This window comes from Loxodonta africana, chromosome 19 (genome assembly GCF_030014295.1).
Source record: "Loxodonta africana isolate mLoxAfr1 chromosome 19, mLoxAfr1.hap2, whole genome shotgun sequence".
Taxonomy (NCBI): domain Eukaryota; kingdom Metazoa; phylum Chordata; class Mammalia; order Proboscidea; family Elephantidae; genus Loxodonta; species Loxodonta africana.
Window position 1 is genome coordinate 5,948,444 of NC_087360.1, and position 19,058 is coordinate 5,967,501.

Sequence of the window (19,058 nt, forward strand, 5' to 3'; positions counted from 1 at the left end):
ACGATAAATGCGACATCATTCCTCTCCATTTTGTCATTCCCAGCATAGTTGACCACATGATGGTCCCATTCAAAATGGCCAACACCAGTCCATTTCAGCTCACTAATGCCTAGGATATCGATGTTTATGCGTTCCATTTCATTTTTGACTACTTCCAATTTTCCTAGATTCATACTTTGTATATTCCACGTTCCAATTATTAACGGATGTTTGCAGCTGTTTCTTCTCATTTGGAGTCATGCCACATCAGCAAACGAAGGTCCCAAAAGCTTGACTCCATCCATACCGTTAACGTTAATTCTACTTTGAGGAGGCAGCTCTTCCCCAGTCATGTTTTGAGTGCCTCCCAACCTGTGGGGGTCATCTTCTGGCACTATATCAGACAATGTTCCGCTGCTATTCATAAGGTTTGCACTGGCCAATTTTTTCAGAAGTAGACCTCCAGGTCCTTCTTCCTAGTCTGTCTTAGTCTGGCAGCGCTGCTGAAACTTGTCTACCATGGGTGACGCTGCTGGCTTGAAATACCAGTGGCTTAGCTTCCAGCATCCTCCTAAGAATGGGAGGAAGACTCATTAACAACCTGCGTTATGCAGATGACACAACCTTGCTTGGTGAAAGTGAAGACGGCTTGAAGCACTTACTGATGGAGATCAGAGACCACAGCCTTCAGTATGGGTTACACCTCAACATAAAGAAAACAAAAATCCTCACAATTGGACCTATAAGCAACATCATGATAAACGGACAAAATATTGAAGTTGTCGAGGATTTCATTTTGCTGGATCCACAATCAACACCCATGGAAGCAGCAATCGAGAAATCAAATGATGTATCGCATTGGGAAAATCTGCTGCAAAAGACTTCTTTGAAGTGTGGAAAAGCAAAGATAACACTTTGAAGGCTAAGGTGCACCTGACCCAAGTCATGGTATTTCAGTCGCCTCACATGCATACGAAATCTGGACAATGAATAAGCAAGACTGAAGAAGAATCGATGCCTTTGAATTACGGTGTTGGCAATGAATATTGAATATGCCATGAACTGCCAGAAGAACGAACAAGTCTGTCTTGGACGAAGTACAGACAGACTGTTCCTTACAAGCGAGGACGGCAAGACTTAGTTTCAAGTACTTCAGACATTTTATCAGGAGCGACCAGTCTGTGGAGAAGGACATTATGCTTGGTAAAGTACAGGGTCAATGAAAAAGAGGAAGACCCTCAACATGATGGATTGACCCAGTGGCTGCAAGAATGGACTCCAGCATAACAATAATTGTGAGGATGGTGCAGTTGGGCAGTGTTTCGTTCTGCTGTACACAGGGTCGTTGAGTTGGAACTCACTTGATGGCACCTAACATCAACAACATGGGGACACTACCAGGCCCCACCTCTGGGCGTTGCTGAGCAGAGGTAGTAACTTGATTTCTTGAGCGTGTGTACTGTGTTCATTAAATGTCCTCGTACTCCTCTGTACAGCCCAGGAGGCTGCATTCCCATGACCATCGGGCCGATTCCAACTCATAGCGGCCCTACAGGACAGAGCAGAACTGCCCCACGGGGTTTGCAAGGAGCCGCTGGTGGATTCAAACTGCAGACCTTTTGGTTAGCAGCCCAGCTCTTAACCACTGCACCACCAGGGCTCTGGAGGCCGCATTAACAACCGCCGTTTACAAGTGGGAAAATAGAGCGGCCAAAAAAAAAAGGGGGCCTATCTGGCCTCAGTGTTCTCATCTGTAAGAGGGTGGGTCCAGAGGACTTTAAGCAGCTTGAGTCTACTGGGCTCCAGGCCACAGAGCAGCCTGGAGGCCTATGAGTGTTTCCACGTGGCCCCTGACTTGAAAAGCTGCCCAACCCCCTCCCCTGCCTGCAGCCTAAGGCAAAGCCTCAAGGTAGCCCTAGGAGGTGGGCAGGAAGCTGGAATAAGGAACCCTAAAGATACCCCACCCTCCCCTCCCCCACCAAATCCCGGAGCTGAATAGCTCCTTATTGAAATGCAAATTCCCGGGAGTGTTCTCAGGTAACACTGGGGGGCAGTTTAGGAGGGCTGCTGGTCGGGTGGGGCTGGCTGAGGCCCCCTTCCCGCCTCCAGGCCCCACGGGAGGGGCAGGCCTTCTTTCTGGCTTTCTGCACAAGGATTCTCACGGTCAGGGTGGGGCTGGGCTGCAGCCCGTGGGGCCAGAATGGGAGGGTGAGGACCAATGACCTCTGACCCCATCATGTTCCAAACTGGAAACAGCCCCTACCCAGTGCCTCATCCACTTCCCCTTTTCCAGGATTTTCTCAGCCCCAGCACCCGCTGCCCCATGCAAACTAACAGCCTGAGGGGGCAGAGAGGGACTGACGCTGCAGGGGCGGGGGGAGGGCAAGCCCTGCATCCCAGCGGGAGGCGGCTGGGCCCTGGAAACCGCGCCGCCTCCCCGGCCGCCCCCCACCGCAGCCATCCCCGCCCCCCGGGGGCTCTCAGATGTTGGCAGATGGCAGAACTGAATCTGCTGAGACGTCGCTCCAAAAAAGGAAAGTTGAAGTGAAAAAAAAAAGAAAACTCTCCAACATATTAGGCGAACGCAGCCGCGGAGGAGGGAGGAAGGGAAGCTCCAGGCCTGGGGCGCCCAGTGCCCTCTGGTGTTTAGAAAGATGGCCCCTGAGTTTGGAGGGCAGGAGGAAGGGTGAGCAAGGACAGGGCTGTCCTCGGGCTGTGTGGCCACATGTGCACACGTGTGCTTGCTGTGACCCTGGGGGCGTGGTGTGTGTGCTCCTGGATGGGTGTGTGTCCATGTGTCTCCGGCCACGAGTTTGCACGTGAAGCCTGTGCATTTGTGTGCCACAATGTCCCCATATGGTACTGCCCTACTGTGATAGGGCAGTGACAGAATAGTCAGAACTCCCCACACTCATGAAACTGACAGGCTCGGGTATGTGCGGGCCTGTGTGTCCTCGTGTGTCCCAGCGTTTGCGTGTGATCTTGTATTTGGGTGCTTGTCCCAGGCTGTGCGTGTCTGTGGGGTTGTGAGTCCTACGTGACGCTCATCCATCCGGGTGAGCTCTCCAGTCCGGGTGAGGCTGTGGCCCAGTGTGTGACTGGTGGCTGGGGTGAGTTCAGGATCCCACTGTGTGCTCACAGCCAGAAGCTCCCCCAGGTGTACCTAAGGCCCTGTGTACAGGTAGCCCTCCCGTGCGCCCACCTCCCCACCCACTGGCCACTGCAGAGTTATAAAAGCTGAAACGCGATTCCAGTAAAGTATCTGGACTGGGGAGACGGGGGGCGCGCGGGCTCCAAGGAGGAGGGAGTAGGATGGGAGGTGCTTTCTCCCTCCTTCCTCTTTTTGAGAGCTGCCAAAAAGAAACTCGGCGCCGCGCTCAAGTGCGTGTGTGTGGCAGCGTGCGCGCGCGCATGGGTGCGCGCAGGGTCGGGGAGGCGGCGCGGGCCCTTTAAGGCGCCCGAGGGGGCCGGGCCGGGGCGCGTCCGTACGGGCGGGGAGCTGGAGCTGGGAGGCCGAGCCACCGCCTCCCGGGCTCGCGCCCCGCCCCCGCCTCCCCCTCCCGCCGCCGCCGCAGCCGCCGCCGGGGAGCGCGGAGCCGCGGAGCCGCGGGCAGGCCGGGCCGCACCGGAGCCCCGCGTCCGCCCGCGCCCCGCCCGAGCCCTGCGCCCGCGCCCTGCGCCCTGCCATGCGCGCCGAGTTGCGGGCCGGTGAGCCCGGGCCGGCGCCCTAGGAGGCGGCGGCGGGAGGATTTCGCCCCGGCCAGAGGCCGGGCCTGCTGCGCGCCCCCAGTCCGCGCGGCGCCGCCACTTGCCTGCGTGCCCGGGCGGCCCGAGCGCGCCCCGAGTCCGGCGCCACCGCCGCGAGGTGAGTTGGGTCGGGGTCCCAGCGGAGGCCGGGGAAGGCGCGGGGAGCGCTTCCGGGGGCGGGGGGGGGGTCGGGCTGCGCACGCGGCGGAGTTGGCGGGGTCCCGGCACTCCCGAGTTGGTGCTCCCGGGGGTGGCTTGTTGGGGAGCGCGGCGCCGCGTCTGCACTGCAGCTCGCGTGCTTGGGGGCGCTGGGGAACTTAGGGGAACTCCAGCTCCCCAGCGAGGGGGCGGGAAGAAGGGAAGTGGCGTGGGGGTAGGCGGGGGGGGGCGCCCTGAAAGCGTGCAAGGCGTCCCCCACCGTGTGTCCCAGTCTTGGGGGCATGGCCGCCATGCGCCTCCCACCCCAGGGAGCAGCCTCGGACTTGGGGGGCGACACTGCGCCTTGTTTTCCAGCGGGCATTGCGTGTTTTGGGAGCCCCTGGAGATGGCACCTCCGGCTCCCCGACCTGGCTGCTGTGGAGGGCATATAGGGGCTTTTCGCCAGCGGGGGTGAGGTAGCCACGGCCCCTCCTGGGCCAGGGGCCAGAGGGCGCTGGGCGGGGGTTCCCCCGGGAGAGGCGCCCAGTGTCCCCCCTCCCCCGCGGGCCGGTGTTCCTGGTGTCTGGGCCTGCCTCCCGCGGCTGGTGACGCCTCATTGGGCCGCCTCCTGGTCCCTCCCCCGGGCTGTGCGGATACTTGGGATGCCACTAGTTTGGGAAGTTGGAATTCGGAGCTGATCCCACTTGGGCTGGACCGGGAGGCCCCAGGCTCTGGTGTGGGGGAGCGTCCCCAGAGACCAGCGGCGAGCGGGTAACCCTTGGGCGCACCTTCCCCACCCTGGACGCTGGCAGAAAAAAGCCCGAGGAAGGGAGGGCCAGGCAGGCAGGAGGGAGAGACACAATGTACCTGTGAGCTGTTGTCGTCCGGGCCCAATTAGCGTGGGGCACCCGGCGTTATTTTTACATTGTAGGTTTATTTTTTGGGACGCTAGTGTCCTATCGCCGCCTGCCGCGCGCTCCGGCTCTCCGAAGGTCTGGTGCAGGCAGCGGGGGCGGGTCTGTTCTGTCGGCTCAGCCTCCTCCCTCCTCCTCCTCCTCCCCCCTGTTGGTGAGAGCTGGTTTTATTATGCTTATTTTTTTTTTCCTCTTTTACAGATTTGGAGGAAGGATGTGTGAGGGAGGGAGCGAGGGAGAGGGGAAGCGGGGAGAGGATCCCAGCGGGCCTGGGCCGGTTCTCCTGGGCACGTCGGGATGTATTATCGGTGGCCTTGACTTTGCCCTTTTTAAACCCGATCTGGGGCCCCGCGACTGCTTTGATAAAAGGGACTCTCGGGGCCCTGCGAGAGCAGGGAGGGCATCCCAGGGGCGCTGCTGTGTACGCTGTGGGTGGTCTTTTTTTTTTTTTTTGGAGGGGGGCCAATCAGAGAAAGGAAATATTGAAATGCTCCCTTGCTGGTGAGATGGGATAGCCAAGCCCTCGGTAGCAGACTCCACAGCTCAACTCCTTGGGTTGGGGTCTTTTATGGCCACCTTGCTAGCTGTGTGAACCTGGACGAATTACTTCACGTCCCTGGTCCTTGGGTCTCTCACCTTCCAAGTGAGGACAGTCCTAGTATCAAATGCAGAGGCTTGTTGGGAGGATTGGGTACAGCCCTACACAGAAGGTACTTGTGTGTGTTGCTGTTACTGCTGTTATTGTTTCTGGGTTCCAGAACTTGGCCTTGGATCCAGTTGCCTGGAAACCTTGCTGTCATGAAGCGGGAGTTTGAGAAGGGGGCGTCTGCCTTTTGCCTGAAGAATGGGAGGACTGGTGTATGGATGGGGTCCTGAGTCACCTGACTTTCCACTCTCTTTGGCTTTTCCCAGTGAGGATGGAGAAGAGCAGGTGCCTTCTGCCCAGCGAACAGATGGAAAGACTGAGTCCCATCCATGGGGAGTGCCTCAGGGGCCTGGAGCTGGTGGTGAGCTGGTGTGCTGGCAGAGGCAGTGAGGGCATTCCAGGTGCTGTCTGGTATCCCAGGTGCTGTCTGGCTTTCCCTCACCAGCTGCCATGTCCCTGCTTGGAAATTTACCACCGCCGCCACCACCACCCGGTGCCCAGGGAGTCTTGTGGTGCCCAGACGTGGGGGCGGGAGCCCAGAGCCCAGTCCTGGCCTCTTCCCCCTGAGCTACTATTTACGCAGGCTCGGGGGATCAATACTATTGATAAATCCATGTAAATGGTAATGTGGCTGTCAGGCCCAGGTGAGGGATGGAGACCCCTCATGGGGCTGTGCGTGCCCCTCCTCCGCTCTGCATGGGTTTGGCTATGTGGGAAGGATTTATTTGGCATAATTTGTTCTTTTCCCCCAGTTAATAACACTCATAGCTGCTGAAGATTCTGGAGAGCTCTGCACATAAGAATTGAGCTGCAGGCGAGCCCCAGCTGGAGCCGGCTGCACTGCTCGCCTGGCTTTTCAAAGGGGCTGGGTGGAGGCGGCCCCAGGAGTCCCGGCCCGCAAGCGCCCTGCCATTCAGGTGGATTGTGGAGGCTGCCTGGCCCTGCCTGCCCCCCACTGTGAGGCAGGTGTTCCTTGTTCTGCCTTCCCAGCCCCCACCTGAGGCCGTGGGTGGAGAAGTTGGTGGCTGACTCTGAGTCTTGGGATGGGGGGATGGCGCACCTCCATGTAACCCAGCTGGGGCTACTTGGGTCTTGGCACTGCTTAGGGGATGTGTCAGGCTGGGGACCTGGGTTGTACCCTTCTGAAGCTCTGAACGAAAATCCCCACATCAAATGGGCCTCTGACGATAGGGGGCTCAGAGCTGTTATTTGTGTGTGTTTTTTTCCCTCCTCTGTTTCCTTTTCAAGTCTCAGGCGACAAACATCAGCCTCCCCAGGTGACACCTCTGAGACTTGGCTCCCTACAAGGGAACTGCTTGCAGGAGCTGGGGATTCCTGCCAGAGGCGCTCGGGGGAGGAGGGGGTGGGCTGAGGCGGGGCTACTGCCTGGGAGGGCCAGGCCTCCCAGCCAGGCCAAGGGTGTCAGGTTAGAAGGCCTGTGTCCCCAAGGTGGTATGGGGGTCCCAGGAACGCCATGCTTAGGGTATCTTTTGGAGATGCTCAGGGCCCTGGTGGGGCAGTGGTTAAGTGATATGGCTGCTAGCCAAAAGGTCAGCAGTTTGAATCCATCAGCCACTCTTTGGAAACCCTGTGGTCCTGTCGGGTCACCAAGAGTTGGAATTCAGTCGATGGCAATGGGTTTGGTTTGGTTTTTTTGATTTTGGAGACAGGAAATGGACTTTACAACCTGTCCAGTGACCTTTGGTCTAGGAGTTGGAAAATATAAAACAGAATAACAAAAACACCCAACACTTACACAAAGCACTTACTCGGTGCCAGGCAGGGTCCCTGGGTGGTGCAACGGTTACCATGCTCGACTGCTAACCTGAAGGTTGGGGGTTCAAGTCCACCAGAGGCGCCTCAGAAGAAAGGCCTGGTGATCTACTTCCGAAAAATCAGCCGTGGAAAACCTTGGGGGCACAGTTGTACCCTGACACACGGGGGGTCACCGCGGATGGGAATGGGCTCCACCGCAGCTGGCTGGGTTTGGTTTGACGTGCCGGCTGCTTTGTTTGCTGTGTAGTCCCGTCATTTTTTCGTCACAACACCCTACGAGGTCAGGGCCATTATTACCCCATTTTTTAGATGGTGACGTCGAGGCACGGAGAGGTAAAATGACTTGCCCAGGGTCCCACAGCTTGCGTGTGGGGTGAAGAATTGAGACCTGGAATTACTCACTTGCATGTCTGTGCAGCAAGACTTCATTCATTGCAGGCCTGGGCTGCCGGCGCTGCCTTAGAGGACACAAACAAGGAAGCTGTGTTTCTGGTTGGGGCCCCACCCACAGACCTTTGCAGGAGGCGCCCCAGGGGGCCAGAGCCAGAGAACTTCTCCCCAGGGCTTGGGAGGGGGTAGTGGTGCCAGGGCAGGCCTGGCATTTCTTTGAAGTCTCAGATTTTATCTTAAACATTCATGCAAATTTGGCATTCCCTTGGTGACACGGCTGTGTTTATTTTGAAGTGAAAACATGGCTTTGAATTATTTAGCATGGCGTCTCCCAGGGCTCCAGGAAGCAGCATCAGATCAGTCCTGTGGCCTGCAAGGTCTGCGAGCTGGCCGGCGCCAGCCCCAGGGTGATTTGTACCTGGAGACTCACTCCCTTGAGCCTTGAGACGTAGTGGGGCAGTTGGCGGCCGTGATCCCATTTTGCAGGTGACTGCCCAGATCAGAAGGGCAAGGCTAGCTCGAGGTCTCACAGTGGTGGCATTGCACTTAAGGCTTTTGTCAGCATGATTAATATCACTGTCCCTATCAGAGCCTATAAGGAGCCCTGGCAGTACAGTGGTTAAGCACCCGACTGCTAACTGAAAGGTCAGTGGTTCAAACTTACCAGCTGCTTCCTGGGAGAAAGATTGACAGCCTTGGAAACCCAGTGGGGGCAGTTCTGTTCAACGGGGTTGCTGTGAGTCTGAATTGACTTGACGGCAACAGGTTATTAGGCCAAGTGAGGCCCCTGAGCCCCGGCATATCCACGCTGCCATGCCGGGCACAGGGCGGAATCAGGATGTTTGGGTTCACGCATCTGTGAAGAGTCATCCTACACAAATAGCGGTGGGCAGCCTGGGAGTGTTTCATCCGCCATCCCCACTTGACCGTTTCCTAGTGGCGTGACCAGGGGTGGACCTGTTCCTTGCAGAGCTTGGACACATTGCCCCTTCCCCCGCCCCACAGTGGATTGGGGAGCGGAGAAGATTAAGGGGCAGAAAGTGTGGGCGTTGGGTTTGACCCCCACATCTGTTGCTCTAAGTTTTTTGGCTCTGGGTGAGTTACTTTTCTGAGCCTCAGTTTGCTCATCTCTAGAATGGGCATGGTGGTGATGATGCTTTTGACTTAATTGTTGTGAGGATTATATGAGCTCGTGTGTCCCAGGAGCTGCTGTTAGCATTTTGCTCACTCGTTGGAGATCAGAGACTTCCCCAGTTGTGTGAACCTGGGTCTTCACCTCCTAGGTGGGCTGGACATGACTTGTTCCTTTCCTTAAAGGGCTGATGGGAAGATCCTCTAGTGGACCAGCCTCCTCACCTGAGCTGTAGGCCTTGGGCTTGTTGCCCTCCAGAGACAGTGGGCTCCTCTCCTGTCGGGCTTCACGTGGCACCTATCTTTGCCCCATTCGTGCTTGCTTGCTTCTGTGATCAGAGAAAGGTGTGACTTTGAGGGCTGCACGGTATGGACCCTAAAACCCCCCCTTCTGGCCTGGGTCACCGTTCTTGCTGAGTTATGCTGATGCTCACAGTTATAATTTTGCTGTTGTAGAACGTAGTAGGAAAGGTGGGCAGTTAAGGCGTCAGGCAGTTGTGCTGACTTTTGGCACAATTTTTGGCCTCTTATCCAATTTTTTTTTTTTTTTTTTATACCCAAGGCTATAATACCTCCTGTACAGTGCTGCATAGTTGCAGTCACACCTGGCGTCCAGTGCTACATAATTTTCACAATTTTCTTAGGGTTACTTCTAACCCATCTTGTTTCCCTCTTTGCTTTGGCTGCCAGGAAGCTCAGAGCCAAATTTGCAGCCTGCTTTCAGTAATCACTGGCCTGTATTTTGATTTTCCCTAATTTCATCCTGATTTCAGATTCATTTATTCCTGCTTTTTCCTTTGCCCTGACCTTGACTTTGATTTTGTTTTATCATCTGTGTTCTAGAATGTTGTCTTAGCTCTGGTAGATTGGTGTTCCACAGGAAAAAACCAAAGCTCACCCCCGTGGAATGTTTTCACCAAGGTCAGACCCTGGGTGAGAACCGGGGGTCTTTGGACACCCACCTTGGGTTGGACTTGTGAAGATGACAGTGAGTGACTTGGGTGAAAGATGTCCCTATTGGAGGCTCCTTGGCTTTCTAGGGTCCTTGTTTGAAGGGAACGCCCTGGCCGTGGGGCAGGCCTGTTGGTCAGTGTCTCTGATGCCCTTATAGTTCCAGGGTGGAGTGTTAAACTTCTGTCTGTCCCTGTATCTGGGAACGCAGGTGCCTGGGGGCCTTGGAGTTGCATTAGCAACACTGCGGCTGTTTCTGCAGTGAGGGACCCCTAGGGCTCCATATTTCAGCCCTGGTGGGTGCCCATGTTTTCAGGTTTTTGTCTGTGCTGGCCTTGGGGTATTTATATACAATGGGAAAGGAAGGCGGGGGGAGCGAGGGGGGAGCATGCTGGTGGGTTGTTGAAGGTGTAAACAGGAGACAGGGTGATCAGTGCCCTTGGTGTGTGGGTATGCACGTGTGCCTGTATGTGTGTGTGACTGCCTGTACGTGTGTGCATGCCTGTGCATATCCGTACGTGTGTGGGTGTGTGGATGCAGGGTGTGTGTTTGTGTGTGTGGGTATACACCTGGGGCAGGCGGCTCCTCGGTGGCCGGTTTACTGGGGGCAGTGTGGCCAAGGCTCCTTGCTGTCTGCTTGCCGTCTCCTGGGATGAGCTTGGGTCTCTGTGACCTGTGTTTGTGAGCAGAACCAGAGGGAGCTGCAGGTTCTGGGTCACAGTGCTGTCTACTTCTCACTGGTTGTATGGCCCTGGACAAGTGACAGGTCCTCTGTGCAATGCCCCTCTCAGTTTACCCACTGGCAGAATGGGGTGATGGACGACGGTGGCAACCTCACAGGATGTGGCGGAGACAAAAGGAGCTAACAGCTGGACCCATGACCCCCCTCGTCCAGACCTACTCCTGTCCCTGCGTTGGGACTCCTCCCTCCTGGCTGGCTGTGAGCTGGGTGGCCTGGGTTTGCAGCCTGCTTCTGCCACACTGGAGCTGTGTGACTGTAGGCAAGTGGCTTAACCTCTCTGAGCCTTGGTTTCCCCTCTGTGTAATGGGGATGATGCCTGTAGGGTTATTGTGAGGCTAAAATGCAATGATGTTTGTGAAGCACTTAGGACGGCATATGTCTCACGTGACCTTTAATACAAATTAATGATCATGAATATTTGTGGGTACTGAGCGCTTGGTGTGTGATTGGTGTGGGGTGGGGATGCTGCGGGCCAGGTAGGTTTGGAGGGGTGCCTGGGTGAGGGAGCCAGCTTTCCTTTGTCACCTAGGGGGCTTTCTGTGGGACATTCTAAGTCAAGTCCCAGAGACCGAGGCTGAGGGTATCTGCAACAGGCTCTGCCGCATGGTTGAGGGTGCCTCAGCATCCTCCGTTTGTCCTTACACCGAACTTGCCCTTGAGGTTCCTGCTACGAACCCTCTGGGAGCCTTGCTGAGGGCCGCAGTGGTGTCTCTGTGGCCATGGCAACCTGCGTGGCACCAGGTCCTGCTTGTTAGGCTAACTAGGCAAGCCTGCAGGCTGGGCCAGGCTTCTCAGCCAGGAGTCTTGGGGGCTCGAGCCAGGCCCAGGGCTGGACTTCCATGGGAATTATGTGTGAGGTGGCTCCTGGGTAACGTCTGCTTCCTGTGAAGTTAGGCACAGGGGCTCCGAGGGGGAATCTGGGGCCACTACCTCACCCGCGCCATACCAGCGCTGCCTTCCACCCTCCTAAGTGTTTTTGGCCATTGTCATTCTCTCCACGTTCACTGCCTGCTAGGCCACTGTCACCGCTTGCCTGGACTACTGTGGCAGCCTCCCTCTCTACCGGTCAACTGATGAGCTCCCCTGGTCAGCCATTGGGGGGGTCACCAGGGACCCCAAGGTGTATCTGCTGTTTGGTGAGTGAGGAGACCCCAACTACCTCATGGAATACCAGAGTGGCGGCCCCCTCTCCCTTCATCAGGCAGAGTCCTTGGTTTCTGCATCTGTGAAATGGGGCAGCTGTACTCCCTGCCTCGTACAGGTAGGGGTGGACTCAGTGCTTAGTGGACAGCTGCGACGGTGACGTTGTGTGGACTGGCTGCAGAGGTTGTACCGGTGTGCACACATGTGTGCCGGGGGCATCGTAGGCCATCTGGTCCATGGCGGAGGCATGGGCAGGACTGTGGTGCTGCCACCTGCTGCGTCCCTGGGCTTTGGGAGGTGTGCAGGTGTGGAAGGGTGGAATTGATCGAGCAGTCCATGGGTGTCCTGGGCATGGGGGCAGGGCGACCCCTCCCCATCCTCGGTGTTTGGTCTCTGGGCAGGTGGGGTGGGGTGAGGAGAGGCCCTGGGCTGGCAGGGGGGATACAGGCGAGGTCCTTGAGCGCTTACACTGCACTGGACAAGGGGCCTCACCTGTGGTAGCTCACTGAAGCCTCATAGTAACCCCACATGGCCAGTGCTATTGTGCCTGCTGGTCCCGTTTACAGATAAGTAAACTGAGGCGTACAGTGGTGACGTCACCTGTTCAGGGTACAGCTTTGTAGCTCCCACCTTGGCAGGGCACTCAAGCTTTCCTCGTGTCTCCCTTTCCCTTGGACGGTGGGCCCTTGGGAGTGGGTGGGAACAGCGCTGGGGCCACTGTGTGTTCGGCCCTGGGGACTGGCCCACACTTGGAGGGGTCCTCCATGTGGGCTTTCAGACCGTGGCCAGCTTTGCCGTGCAGGAAGCTGAGCTGGCCCAGTCTGGCAGCTTCTCCTGGCAGCGGCGTGACTATAAATAGCCACTGCGGTGGTGGGCAGGAAGCTATGTTTGCGGCACCTGGGCTCTGGCTGCCACCTCGAGCTGTGGTGCTTCTGGGACGATGGCGCTTTTCCTGGCGGGAGCTCCAAGACAGCGTCTGTGTGCACCCCAGAGGCTGCGATGCAGGCTTGTTGTGTGACTTTCTGGCTCTCACTACCCTTCCTGTGCTCCCAAAGGCCAAGTTGGATGCTGAGCCTGGAGCCCCCGGCCATGTATCCTGGTCACCATGTGGGAGTTTTCGGTGGCCATAGAAGAGGCACGGTGGGCACAGTGGGTGGCATGGCATTGAAAAGGGGAAGGCAGGGCTGTGGCTTTAGCATTGGAAGGGAAGTTAAGTTGGTGGCGACATGGAGGGAATTGGGGAGGGGGCTTCCCAGGAGAATTGGATCTGGTCCAGATGCCAGGGGGGAGATGGGGGAATATGAAGAGGTGGAGCTGCCCAGAGAATCCTGGATGGAGTGTGGGGAAGTTGCTGGGCACTGAAACCCCAACTTGAGCCTTGGCTCACTGTGTGGCTTCTGCACAGTCTCTCTGGGCCTTGACATCTTCATCAGTGTAATGGGTGACGTTTGTATCACATTGGCAAAGAATAATGATCGATGAGTTGTGAGTTGTTAGCCTGGGGGAGGAAGTCTCTAGTGATGGGCTGTAGGTCTCTGCCTGGATGTACGTGTTTATCCTAGCTGGGCTAAACACCTAGGGGACCTGTACTCACTGTGCAGGTGATGGAGCTGGCACGCCTGCTCACATCCTGTAGGAGAGGAGAGACTGAGTCACGGCGACTCCAAGCATCGGCTGTTGGAGTTCAGGGTCTGTGAGGTGGGCCGTATGAGCAGCTTCCTAGATACCAGAGGTTTTTGAACAGCGACTGACCCAAAGCTGTCCATGCTCTTGTCCCTGGAACCTGTGACTATGTCATGTTTTGTGGTAAAGGGGAATCCAGGCCTCAGGTGGAATTAAGGTTGCTAATCAGCTGATCTTAAAATAGGGAGGTTATCCTGGATTGAGGAGCCCTGGTGGTGCAGTGGTTAGTGATCAGTTGCTAACTGAAGCCTGTAGTTGCAGTATTGAAGGATTCTATGGGCAAAATGGAAACCCTGGTGGTGTAGTGGTTAAGAGCTATGGCTGCTAACCAAAAGGTAGGCAGTTTGAATCTACGAGGTGCTCCATGGAAACTCTGTGGGGCAGTTCTACTCTGTTCTGTGGGGTTGCTGTGAGTCGGAATCGACTTGATGGCAACGGGTTTGGTTTTTGGTTCATGGGCAAAATACTGAAAAATGCAGGGAGCATGAAAAGAAGATGGAAGGAATACACAGAGTCACTGTAGCAAAACCATTTCCAGAGGTAGCATAGGATCAAGAACTGATATTATTGAAGGAAGACGTTCAAGTTGCACTGAAGGTATTGGCAAAAAACAAGACTCTAGGAATTGACGGAGCTGAGATGTTTCAACAAACAGATGCAATGGTGGAAGCGCTCACTTGCTTATGCCAGGAAATACGGAAGACAGCTTCCTGGCCAACCGACTGGAAGAGATCCATATTTGTGCCCATTCCAAAGAAAGGTGATCCAACAGAATGTGGAAATTATCGAACAATATCATTAATATCACACACAAGTAAAACTATGCAAAAGATAATTTAGACATGGCTGTAGCAGTACATAGACAAGGAGCTGCCAGAAATTCACGCTGGATTCGGAAGAGGACATGGAAAGAGGGATATCATTGCTGATGTCAGATGGATCCTGGCTGAAAGCAGAGAATACTAGAAAGATGTTTACCCATGTGTTATTGACTCTGCAAAGGTATTTGACTGTGTGGATCATAACAAATTATGGATAACATTGCAAAGAAATGGGAATTCCAGAACACTTAATTGTGGTCATGAGGAACCTGTACATAGACCAAGAGGCAGTCGTTCCAAGAGAACAAGGGGATACTGTGTGATTTAAAGTCAGGAAAGACATGTGTTATGGTTGAATCCTTTCACCATACCTATTCAATCTATATGCTGGGCAAATAATCCGAGAAGCTGGACTGACTGTATGAAGAAGAACAGGGCATCAGGATTGGAGGAAGACTCATAAACAACCTGCGTTATGCAGATGACACAACCTTGCTTGCTGAAAGTGAAGAGGACTTGAAGCACTTACTGATGAAGATGAAAGACGGCAGTCTTCAGTATGGCTTACACTTCAACATAAAGAAAACAAAAGTCCTCACAACTGGACCAATAAGCAACTTTATGATAAATGGAGAAAATAGTGAAGTTGTCAAGGATTTCATTTTACTTGGATCCACAATCAATGCCCATAGAGGCAGCAGTCAGGAAATCAAATGATGCACGATGGGCAAAATTGCTGCAAAAGACCCCTCTGAAAGTGTTAAAAAGCAAAGATGTCACTTTAAGAGCTAAGGTGCGCCTGACCTAAGCCATGACATTTTTAATTGCCTTATATGCATGCGAAAACTGGACAGTGAATAAAGAAGACTGAAGAAGAATTGACACCTTTGGATTATGGTGTTGGCTAAGAATGTTGAATATACCATGGACTGCCTGAAGAATGAACAAATCTGTCTTGGAAGAAGTACAGCCAAAATGCTCCTTAGAATTGAGGATGACGAGACTTCGTCTTAAAAAAGGAGAAGGACATCATGCTTGATAAAGTAGAGGGTCAGTGAAAAAGAGGAAGACCCTCAACAAAATGGATTGACACAGTGGCTGCAACAGTGGGCTCACTTGTAGCAACGATTACGAGCATGGCACAGGACCAGGCAGTGTTTCATTTGGTTGTACGTAGCTGTGAGTCGGAACTGACTTGACGTCACCTAACAACAACAGTCAGCTGATTTTAAAATAGGGTATCCTGGATTGAGGAGCTCTGGTAGTGTGGTGGTTAAGTGATTGGCTGCTGAGTGAGAGGTTAGCAGCTTGAACCTACCAGTCACCCTACAGGAGAAAGATGTGGCAGGGTACTTCTATAAAACAGCATTAGAAAACCTATGGGGCAGTTCAACTTTGTCCTATAGGGTTGCTGTGGAATTGACGGCAATGGGTTTTTGGTTTGTTTGTCCTGGATTATTTGGGTACACCCTGTGTAATCACAAGGCTGTATAAAGGGGAAGAGAGGCAGGAGGGCAGAGTCAGAGATTTGAGGAGGCTGCGATGCTGGCTTTGACAATGAAAGGTGGCCATGAGCCAAGGAATGCAGGCAGCCTCGAGAACCTGGAAAAGCCAAAGGAAACTGATTCTCCCCTGGACCCGCCAGAAGGAACCAGCCCTGCCAACACCTTGACTTACCCTGGTGAGACCCATATCAGCCTTTGGCCTCAAGTACTGTGAGATAATTTATGCCATTTGAAGCACCATGCACGTGGGGCTCTGTTTCAGCAGCACTGGGAACCCAGGACCAAGCCGTGCCTCCCCCGTGAGTCACCCGCCTAGAGCCACACTGGGTAGATGTGTCATTTAGTTGGTGGTCGTGCCAGGTGACCTCGGGTATCATGTGACCTGCAGCTTCTTTGGCTTGACCTGGGGCTGTGGGCGATGGACCTGCATGTTGAAAACGGGCAGGCTGGTGAAAAACGAAATGCGAACGGTGTCCAGAAGGAGATGGGACCATTTGAAGGGTTTGGAGGAGAGACAGGTGGTGTGAGGTAGGGATGTGTGCATCTTTGTGCTTTCTTCTTTCTGTTTTATTTTTGGAGACCTGGTGGGGTTCTTAACACCAGTGGACAGTCAGAAATAAAGTATGTCCCAGCTTGTGCCCACCACGGCGGTCACCGCTGAGTCTGCCAGGCGGGGTGTCCCACGCCATGGCTCACTTCCAAAGGGGGGGCAGGTGTTGTAGATTCTCAGGGCAGGTGGCAACGCCATCCTCTGCTTCCTTAATGGTTTACTGGAAAGAGAAAGAAAGTGGCTCACACCTCCTGCCCTGAAGGCCTCTGGGCATGTCTCCAGAAACCAAAGACTGCAATTAAGTGAAACAAGAACCTTAGGTGGGGGAGGTTCTCCCGCCTGCCCCCAGGACGCTTTCCAGGTGGGGTGGGTAAGGGCGAGGGGGTCTTGGCAGGTGTGCAGGAGACCAGACTCAGGGCTGCCAGCAGAGGCAGCTGTTGTTCATTAAACAGAAAATGACAGGTGACATCCAGGTCTCCTGTGCCCCCTCCCCGGAGGCCTGCATTTCTCAGTTGGGTGTGTTGTTCTGTCATCCACACTTTCCTGTATCCCTGCACGGCCCCGGGGCCCTGCCTCCTTGAGAAATCCCCCGGGGACTGAGTCTGTCTGTCCACGCTGGCCTGCAGTTTGTTATCAGTTGAGCGTTGCGTCTGCCAAAAGTGGTCGGAATCGACCGTTGATTATATAATTCTACCTAGTAATTTCCTCCCCACGTTTAGAAAGGCTGCGGGGCCAGCACACGTTCTGCGGCCAGCATGGTCCCCCTCCCACTGCTGCCTCGAACCAGCTGTGTGTCGTCGGGCATGTCACTGGGACTCTGTCCTCAGTTTCCCTGGGTGTAAAACGTGCACATGGATAGTACCACCACCTCAGGCTGTTGTGAGGATGAAAAAGGAGCCATGCAAGGCCTTTAGGGGCCTGTCATTAGGTACAGTTGCATCTTTTAATTCTTACTGCAGTTTTGCGATCTGGGTGGGTACTGCCTTACCTTCCGGGTGGTGTTTCGTCATGGGCACATGTCACATGTGCTCAGTGTAGTAACAGCCTTACTGGGGACCTCCTCGCGAGGGTCTTCAGTGCTCACGGGATGTCGTGTCCTTTCTGTGAACACCCGGGAGTGGAATTGTGGGGTTTCAGCTTTTGCAGATGATGCTAGCAGGCACTCCGTTTGGGTGCACCGACTCTGAGTCGGGGACCTGGGTTTGAGTGTCGCTGTGCCCTGCAGTAGCCGTGTGACTTGGGGCGTGAAGCCCTGCCTGTCTGAGCCTTGTGACTTCATCTCCTTACAGGTTGTTGTGTGGCTGTGCACACAGTAGGTGCCCAGTGGATGCTCGAATGAGTGTGTACAGCAGGGTTTTTCAGCCTTGGCAGCATTGACAGTGGGACTGGATGATTCCCTATTGAGAGGCTGTTCTGTGTGTTGTAGGGTGTTGAGCAGCATCCCTGGGCTCTATCCACTTGATGCCAGTAGCCCCTACCTGCTGAGTTGGAACAGCCAGAAACGTCTCTGGGCATGGCCAAGTGTAACCTGGGGGGAGGGGACTCAGTGGCTCCCCGGCCTCCTCAACAGCCCCCACAGCCCCTGCGGTACAGGATGGAGGACGGCTATCTGGAGCGCAGAGAGCCCACGAAGGGGTTTTCCCTGGAGCCTCCTGTTCACATTAGTTATTCAAATGGTTTCATTAAGAACCTACTGTGGAGTTGCTCCATAAGGCTGCAAGAAGGTAGGTGCGAGGCCTCTTGGGCCTGGTGGGATGCCCTGCCCACTGCACCCAGGTTGGCATTGGGAAATGGTGGCGCCTCCCCCAAGGCCCCTTCCAGCCTCAGTTTCTCCCTCTGTGAAACAGGGCAGTGGTGGCCTGAGGGTTGCTGGTAATCCGGTGAGGTGCTTTATAACCTTGGGCCAGCCGTTTCCTCTCTGGGCCTCACTTGCCACGTCTGGAGATTGGGTTTCATAAAAACACCTACTCTTGGGTTGCTGGGGGTTAAATGAGTTGCTTTGCCTGGGCACATGGCACACGGTGAGTTGCAGTGATGGGGTGTGGACAGCCTCTATGAAGGCCAGTGTGGACGCTTCTGTCACTGGTGTCTCCGTAGCTGGCTGTGCTTGGGGTGCGTGGGCAGGTGCCTGGAGTACCCTCTTTACATCGGGTGGTGTGGGTGGAGGTCTCGACTGGCCAGGGCTGAGCTGCCGTCCTCCCCAGGCCTCTGAGGAGCTGGCTCTGTGGATATCCTTAAGGGGATTAAGTGGGTTCATGTGAAGAATATTGACTGTACCGTCAACTGCCAGAAGAAGGAACAAATCTGTCTTGGAAGAAGTACAGCCAGAATGTTCCTTAGAAGCAAGATGGCGAGACTCTGTCTTACGTATTTTGGACGTGTAATCAGTGGGGACCAGTCCCTGGAGAAGGACATCAAGCTTGGTAAAGTAGAAGGTCAGTGAAAAAGAGGAAGACCTTCAACAGATGAATTGACACAGTGGCTGCAACAATGGGCTCAAGCATAGCACTGATTGTGAGGATGGCGCAGGAACGGGCACTGCTTTGTTTTGCTGTGCATAGGGTCGCTGGGAGTCGGAACAGACTTGATGGCATCTAACAACAGCAGCAACATTTGATCCCGAATGTGAACTTGAGGAGCTGGCTTATCTCCTTGGAGATAAAAGCCCGGTGGGTAGTGAGCTACCTGGCCCTAGGTGGGGGGGCAGGATTGTTTCTCTGCCCCACCCCCCCGGCAGGGTCGCTGCTCTGGGGCTTTTCCCTCCTGCTTCCAGCCCCTGTGCTGCACTGGGCAGAGAGGCGGTGCTTGTTGGGGTGAGCGCTTTATGCCTGTCTCACAGTGGCAGTCACCTCCTGTATCCACTCACTCGATCCTGCCGGGAGCCTCATGAACTTGCAGCAGTGCTCACTTCCCAGCACCACACAGCGTCCAGACAGTCCCCG

General features: G+C 54.9%; 1 protein-coding gene across 6 annotated transcripts in view; it reads left to right on the forward strand.

Moving 5' to 3' along the window:
• The first annotated feature begins 3,727 nt into the window (after window positions 1–3,727).
• NCOR2 (nuclear receptor corepressor 2) overlaps window positions 3,728–19,058 on the forward strand; it is a 205,291-nt gene continuing 189,960 nt past the window's right edge. For 3 of the 6 annotated variants that reach the window (XM_064272060.1, XM_064272059.1, XM_064272062.1), the window contains exon 1: window positions 4,107–4,635. The gene's annotated coding sequence lies outside the window, so the exon portion shown is untranslated. Of the gene's footprint in view, window positions 3,845–4,106; window positions 4,636–19,058 lie in introns of those variants that run through there. The other 3 variants (XM_064272061.1, XM_064272057.1, XM_064272063.1) reach the window with 3 other exon arrangements.